This window comes from Brachycentrus maculatus, unplaced genomic scaffold (assembly GCF_059751285.1).
Source record: "Brachycentrus maculatus isolate JH-2025_06_01 unplaced genomic scaffold, ASM5975128v1 h1tg002128l, whole genome shotgun sequence".
NCBI lineage: Eukaryota > Metazoa > Arthropoda > Insecta > Trichoptera > Brachycentridae > Brachycentrus > Brachycentrus maculatus.
In genome coordinates, this window is record NW_028282653.1 from 4,175 (window position 1) to 12,909 (window position 8,735).

Here is an 8,735-nt window from a genome sequence, read left to right on the forward strand (position 1 = left end):
ATTCCCGTTGATATAACATTACAACAATTATATAAAGGCGAATGAGCTGCATTATATAATAGACCAGCGCATGCAAGAGCTGCGAGATCGTGAGTAGGACCTGGAGAACATAACCGCAATGGTCAACTCCCTTTAATAGCTAAACAAATAATCCGACAAATTACTATACACGATGAGGAGGCTCTCTGAAAGGCAGCATGAACGCGCTTCGATTATTCTCCTCGCCAACGTGCATACAACCATTGTGAATAAGCTTGCCGCATCTGCCTCGCTGGTGGAGAAGTTCGACCGTAGGGCCATATTCCGAAATGGGGAGACTTTGCAGCCCGGGGAGAGTCCGAAGTTGATGCCTATTCGGCATTATGACATCGGACAGTACGAAAGTGGGCTGATTGAGCAAATCTAACAAATTGACGCACTAAAAAACGAAAACTACTAAAATTTCAACAGAGTGCTTTCCACGAGAATGCATTTTGCCAATAAGGCAATCGAGAGCTGCCAAGACTATCTCTTCAATACTCTTTGAATGTATATTGCAATGTTATAACATTATCAATTGATTCGGTAGGGCAATCTAAGTTGTTTGTTCATTTGTTTGTTCATTTGTTTATTCGTTTGCTTAAAATGATTGTTTAAGAGCGATCAGATTGGCTGCTTTATTCATTATAGTTTGCTTGTGTTTTTATTGTCCTTTTGTTCTTCTTTGTAGGCAGTTGGTGAATTTTATGTTTCATAGTTGTATTTATATTTGTGTTTGTCCCTTTGATTATATTTACATCTTTCTTTTGGTTTGGCTCTTGATTCCGATATTGATACTGCACTGTTACTCAGTTATAGTTACTATTTAAATCGATATGAACGAGTCGGCCTCCGCACACTATCAAACTTGCAATACTCCTAAAATGTAAATGGCCTTCCTTTAACAATCGAGCAATCAGGCACAACATTACAATGCAGAGTCTTTATATGAAAAGTCAACGATGAGTAGTTTGAATAGCTTTTACAGCATTCCCCACAGTAAAAACCTAGTGCATTCTACTCAACAGTCTTCATATTTTTCATATTCTTGTTATTCGTGTTGCCCTTGTTATTTCTCATATAGGTATCTTTGCATTGTTCTGTTCTATTCTTGATGCTGTATTAGTTTTGTTTGCGATTAAATTAGATGGCTTCAGAGTAGTAGTGTTATCTTAACTATTCTGACTGTGAGGAGTTATTGTCACTGTATGAGAAGTGTTATGCGAAATTGAAGAATGGCTCGATTTGTTTGGAGGAGATTCGATAGTATTTTGGGATAGGAATCATTCTGATTATTCCACATCAAATAATGCAATTAGATATCAATCATGAAAAATGGAGGGAAAATAAAGGGTCATTATAAATGACTAAATTAATACCCAACCCCCAACCCAACCCCAACCCCAACCCCAACCCCAACCCCAACCCCAACTATTCAATAACTAACTAACCATATATAATACAAGTTTCATCAATCTTGAAGATCATCTTTAATATCAACATATAATACATACAGACAACCAATGGTATAATTAAAGTATAACCCAAATGCGCATGTATGTTGATTGAGTTGAATTAATTTGATTAAATTACAATACTGACTATATTGCAAATTCATCGTGCTTTGGCATTGAATGATATATACGCAATTATACATCGACATTAGATGGGCAACATTTGTAATGGCAATCACGAGAAATAATAAACCGAAACTATCGACACACTCAACAAGAACATTGTGGTAGCGCAATTTCTGATAAAAAACTTATGCACATTGGAAATAGTATTAGGTACTACTCTTTAACACACAGGGACTTATCGCTGTCACAAGGGAGACACTCTGCTGACCCTGGTCCAGGAGTAATACTTGGAATACTGTGCATAGCTCCGAGATTACGCCAACAACTTCTCGGCAGCCATGGACATGGTCAACTCATAGCGAAGTATGGCGATCTGATAACATAGAGAAGTTCATGACGGTGGCAGTGAATCGTAGCTGTCCTTATCGCAAAATCCTGCTATGCATTCTGTCAGCTTATGCTAGCAGCTAGTCGGAAACCTACATCCAGCAGTTCGAAAACATGATCAAGTAGATAATCAGCAGTGGAAGCTCTGATATCGCCTTACAGATTATCCATACGGCTGAGAACATGAATGGTCTCCCCAATCAGATGCTACTCGCCATGCTCTTTAAGTTCATCCTCGAAAGCATTAAGAAACCAATGAAGATCACCATCTTATCAACCGAGTCCAAGCTGCTCAACTTGGTTCGCTATGAAGTTGTCAAGCTATAGGATTACATTGTTGTCATAAACAACAGCAGCATCAATAGTAAAGTCTGATTTACTGATATTATTTTGATTTTTACGTACAGCATAGTAGTGGTGTGTAGTATATTAACGATGCGGTAGCGGTGTGTAGAATAGCAATTTAGTCGTAACAAGCAATGTAGAATAACGATGCAGAGTGCAGTAGTAAATATGATGTGAATATCAAAGTTTGAGTAGAGTAGAGTAATAAATATAAACGAATGAACAATCAGCCCATTTTGCGGAAGTTTGTGTTGGTTGTGCTGCTCATCTGGAACAGCTTCGGATGTTTCTTCTTCTACTTTTTGACAGTGTCGTATTTCTGGAAGAGCTTCTGGATTTCCGGAGTCCTAAGTAGCATCATTGTTTCCTAGTTTATTTCGCTTTCGACTGTGCATTACATCTCGCGCTGATACTAAACACTCTCACAGATTATCTATCTTATATCAGAATTACCCCTGGGATGAATGATGGTTTCACTTCCTTCTTTGCTAGTTTCTGCCAGTTTATGCTTTTGAGCCAGGGATGGTTCTTTATCTATGCGATGCCATTGTAGCCTAACCGACTTTATTTGTTTCTCTTGAGGAGTCTGTTCACAAAGTCGATCGATGAAGCATTCCACCCTAAGGGCAGATCTTTGTCATTGATCCGGGCTTGATGCGCTAAGATCTTCTATCTGATTTATTTACGGGATTCTCCAATGTAGGGCCTCTGAGATATGGATATAGCTTACTGTGCCGAACATGAGCTCATAGACGATGACTCCGAGTGCAAAGAAGTCGGATTCGAAGGAGTGGTCCATTCTGCATATCACCTCAGGAGACATGTAGCCTGGGGTTCCGCTCGTTTCCTCAAAGTTGTTCTATTTCTGGAGCCGAGCCACCCCGAAGTCAGTCACCCTCGCGTACCCGTTTTACTCGAACACAATGTTCTCAGGTTTTAGGTCCCGATGGATTATGTTCTTCGAGTGGATGTATTCAAGGGCCTGAATGATGCAGGCGGTGATGAATTCTGTATTGTAATCATGAGTACTTGTCTGCTCCTCATCGAAATACTCGTAGAAGCACATATGATAGCGGAGATCCCCACCCCTTAAGTATTCCATCACTAGGTACAGGTTCTACCGGTCCTGGAAGTTGTAGCACGAGTTGATGATGAAGGGCGATTTGATTTATTCAAGGAGCTGTTTCTCGTTCATTATGCTAGTCACGCTCTTCTTCGCAATGATTCTAGGTTAAAACAAATTCGTACTTGGCCTTAGACATTTATTTCATGGCGTAAGGTTTATGCTCCTTCTTATCCTCGACCTTCCAGACCCTACCAAATCCCCCTGATCCAATCTGATGCAGGAATTTATAATCAGTTCTCTTTTTATAAGCATTCGGAAACTAAATGCAGAACTCGGGTCCCATCATCATGTTTTCGATATGGTTTTTCGAGTCCTGGAAAGAGTGCATTGCAAAGGATGATGCATACACATTTTACTTGCTTGATTTTCTGCTTTTGGATTTGGGAGTGGCATTGGATGATTTGGTAGATTTGGTGATGTTGACATTTCCGATGTGGCTGTTGTTGGGAGTGGAAATGGCCGACTTGGTTGAGACATATGGGTTGAGTTTATAAGCCATGAGACTATAGTAGGTGGGAGTCTTTGTGCATTTATCGATTCGCTCGATTTCGAACACTCGCTTCGACTTGGCAGTTTGAATGAGTTCATTATTTTTCTTTTTTCGAGATTCAGTGCGTTTCTTGATCATCTTCGCCCTATTTTCCAAAGATAATAGAATATTATTATTGCATTTCAATTTGACTAACAATTAAATAATATCATTTGTGTTGTGCCTATATATCCAAGGGTATACATCTATGAGTCTACATCCATATAGTATATATCCATATAGTAAATAGTATATAGTAGCAAGGGTATATATCATAAGAGTATCTGAGCATAAATAGGATGGATGTAGAAGAATATATAGATGTCAGACAAATAATAGCATAGTTGAGGATTCCTTGGTTATACAAAATGACTAAAGTATGCAGTTATGTATGCTTATAGACAAATTAATTCGGGATATGCGTATATACAAACTAATTTAAAAATATTTAAATTGCGATATAAAAATATTTGGGGAATTTGAAATGTCAGAATCCAAGGCACAAAACAATGTTTCAAAGCAAGCTGCTTACAATAAGAATGATAAGCAAAAGGATGTTCGTACGACCAACATACAGGCAGCCAAAGGTAACAATTATTTTATTTAGCTGTTGCGGACTGTATCAGAACGAGCTTGGGTCCCAGAGGAATGGACAAAATGATCAGAACAGGCAGAGGAGAGACTTTAATTACCAACGACGGAGCGACTATTCTCCAGAAAATGGATGTTGTGCACCCAACTGCAAAAATGGTATAATTTTGTATAATCAAAGTTGGTCGAGATTTCAAAGGCTCAGGACATTGAAGTCGGTGATGGAACAACATCTGTCGTGATTTTAGCAGGAGCACTCCTGAAGGCAGCCGAGTCCCTACTCGACAAAGGCATCCACCCTAACATCATTTCATAAGGTTTGAAATTTCCCTAACGAAGGATTTCAGAATGCGCTCAACCACTCACTCGACATCATCGAGAACAAACTATCAATCCCAGTTGACATCAGCAGCACTCAAACGCTCATTGAATGCGTAAATACTTCTTTGAGTTCTAAAGTTCTTTCTTCCTATACTGATTTCTTCTCCCCGCTTGCAGTGAAGGCAGCCACAAGTGTCTTCGATCCCCAAACTGCCACGAACATTGACCTTAAGGATATCAGGATTGTGAAAAAACTCGGCGGAACCATCGAAGATACCGAACTTATCGAAGGCTTAGTTTTTGAGAAATGCAAACCTAGCACAGCAAGCGGAGGACCAACCAAAATAGAAAATGCCAAAATCGCAATGGTCCAATTCCAAATTGCGACTCCAAAAACCGACATTGAAAACTCGGTTGTTGTCAAAGATTATCAGGCAATCGACCGCATTATGAGAGAGGAGAAGAAAATAATCGCAGAAATGGTTAAGAAAATCGTTGCTTCAGGGGCCAATGTGCTCTTGATCCAAAAGAGTATCCTCAAAGATGCCACAAACGATCTTTCACTCCACTTCCTCGCCAAAAAGGGAATCATGGTCGTCCAGGATATCGAAAGAGATGACGTTGATTTCATTTGCAGGACGACAGGATGCGTCCCCATTGCTCATATCGACCACATGAATGCCGATAAATTCGGTCATGCCGGCCTATGCGAGCTCTCCCGGCTTCCCGACGATAACAAGATCTTTAAAATAACTGGATTGAAAGTTAAAAGCACCATCTCCTTATTAGTTAGAGGTTCAAACCCCCTAGTTATTGATGAGGCTGAAAGATCTTTGCATGATGCACTTTGTGTGATTCGGTCTCTTGTGAAGGTTCGATCTCTTATTCCCGGAGGAGGATCAGTCGAAAGCGAACTATCCTACGCTCTCAGCGAATACTCAACCAAAGCCAAGGGTCTTGAATCCATCATCTTAAAGGCATACGCTTAGGCTCTTTAAATTATTCCGTTCACCTTGGCTGAAAATGCAGGAATGAACCCAATTAACGTTGTCACCGAACTGAGAAAGAAACACAACAATGGAGAAAGATGGACTGGAATCAGTGTGAAAAAGGGGGCTGTAATCAACATGAAAGATGAAAATGTCTTGCAGCCATCTCTTGTGACAAGAAGTGCTCTGACCCTTGCAACTGAAGTCGTGAGAATGATTCTTAAAATCGACGATGTAGTCATGACCGCGAGATGATCGTTCAATCTGAGTCGTAAATACCCAGTATTCACCTTATTCAGTATTAATTAATTTGTTTTGTTATAATTCTATTATGCATTATGCATAGTTACACAATTCCATTACGCATACATAGTCAGTCTCACTATCGCACTCATATTCTATTCTATGTATTATACACGATCACTATTGCATTAATTAGACAAATATAAACAGTAAACAATATAAATTTGAAAAATGCAAAACCCAAAATACAGCAAGGTGCGTGCAAACCTCGACCGCCTCAAATTCACAGAATCGCTGCATCCCGACAACGTAGATTTAGTTGACAGCATCCTCCTATACATCGAGGACCTCATAAAAACAATCGACAAACAGAAGAAGAAGAAGAATAGGAATATATAGGATTTAGCAGCCAGTAACATTTCCGAAAATCAGTACACATCCTCTTACCAATAGAACCAACATCGCAAGCCTGGAGTAAAAGATCGATCTCTTGAATGAGAAGTATGAGCAGTCCAAATTTTAAAATGAGAATTTGAAGAAACAGTTAAAAGATAGTTCCATTGCCGATAAAATACGGACTCTCCAGGTCAACCTCAAAGACTGCCAGATGAACTATGAGAATAAGCTAGATACCCTATCAAGTCAGTTACGCGATTACGAGCATCAAGTCGAAGATCTCACATTTTCAAACACTTCCCTCAAATAGTAAAACAACAGACTGAAAGCAGCCCTCGAAAAGAGTCACTTCGAAAACGAAAGGAACAACAACTAATTGCAGGCCCTCCTCTAAAAGAAAAAGAAGTACATTCAGACAATTGAATAAGAAAATGCGAAGTATCGAATACAGCTCAACAGCCTCGAACGAGTTTACGAACAATAGAAAGAGTCGCATAACCAATACACTCATAATAATGAAAAGAATTCCACACAAGTCATGGAAATTCTAAGACAGTAAGTCAGCGACCTCGAAGAGAAACTTATTGCCATCAACAAATAGCTTAGCAGATAGCAATAAAAATGCAGCAGATACAAAAACTAAAATAAAGAACTCAATGAAAGAATCAGCCTCTTAAAGAATCAGGAAGATTATGTGAAGCAGTCATATGATATGGAAAGCACTGCGAAGAGCAAAGTCGAATCGATGCTGCTACTTCTCCAAAAGTAGAACTCATAGTTCAAATAAAATCTAATAGTTTGCCAAGAGAATAAAATGGCAGATGCCCAATAAATCAAAAGGCAATAGAACAAAATTAAGGATCTCACAGAAAAGAATGCAAAGATAATGAACAATAGTAACAAACTGCAGGAATAGTTAACAATACTCAACTAAAATTATACTCTCAAACTCAGATAGTTGCGATAAGCAGAGAATAACCGCGTCTCACTCGATCGCAAAGTGAAGTAGCTTTAAGGCCATATTAAAATAACAGAGTAACAATCCATGTAATCATTAAGCAACGGAAAATCTGCATCAAATCCTAATTTATAAAACGAATACCGTAAGAATCTGTCAACTTTGTAAAAACAGATGCAACTTCTGAGAAGCTAACTGAAAATAATGCAATAAAACGAACACAAGATCCTGAGTGAAAAGTCACGAATTGAAGCATAATACAAGAAACTGTCATTCATCATCGAGGAAGGCAACAAACAAGTCTAATATCTCCAAAACCACAAAGAGAATCTGACAAAATAGAACAAATAATTAAAGAACACTCTTTAAGGCCATAAGAGCCAGGGTTACACTTCGAAGTCTGAAGCTATACGCATGTCAGAGAAGATATAGTCTTATTAGCTCATGATCGAGGAGTTGAGAGTATCCATAAAATCTGAGCAAAACAACAACTTGACTCTCAACTGCAGAATAAACACCCTCGAAAAGTAAATAGAGTAATAAATATAAAATCGAAGTCTCCTGCACGAGGAGAATAAGCAACTGATCATAAAAATGAACTCGCTATAAAAATTGAAGAATGAGTTGCTTGAGAAATACAACAGATACAAGTAATAGAACATCCAGAAAGACACCCTAAAAATATAAACAATGAAGGAACATCAAGAACTAAACGAGGAGAAGAGAGATCTCTACAAAAAGATTCACTAAAAGTAAATAATAATTGCTGATCTGGTGCAACAGACCGATTAGTGGCAGAATATGCTCGATGATAAGACCATCGAGAACGAGAACCTACGCAGGAACATATAAAAAATGTAGAAATAAATGGCAAAGAATAACAAAGGGACAAACAGCAAGGAAATAACAATAAATGGCCTGCAATCCACAATAAAAACTCTCTAGTACGAATCAGAGAAACTCAACAAGAATATAGAACGTCTGAACTAGTAGCTCAACTCATGCCAAAAATAGCTCACCCATCGTAACCTCGAATGCCAAGAACTCAACAACTAAATCAGCATCCTGCTTATTAACAATAAAGATCTAGAGAAGAACCTGTATAATTAGAATATGCGAAGAAGTGATCTCGAGAGGAAGAGCAAAGATAAGGACATGGAAATTGATAAGCATAGAGAGAATGTGGGAATCTATAAGATTGAAAATTAAAATCTAAGTGAAGAGCTGCTGAGGGAAAAGGGTGAAGCTGAGA

General features: G+C 38.7%; 1 pseudogene; it reads left to right on the top strand.

Annotated features, from left to right (window-relative positions):
- The first annotated feature begins 4,469 nt into the window (after positions 1-4,469).
- LOC148298371 (uncharacterized) lies at positions 4,470-6,171 on the top strand (annotated as a pseudogene).
- Positions 6,172-8,735: the final 2,564 nt, after the last annotated feature.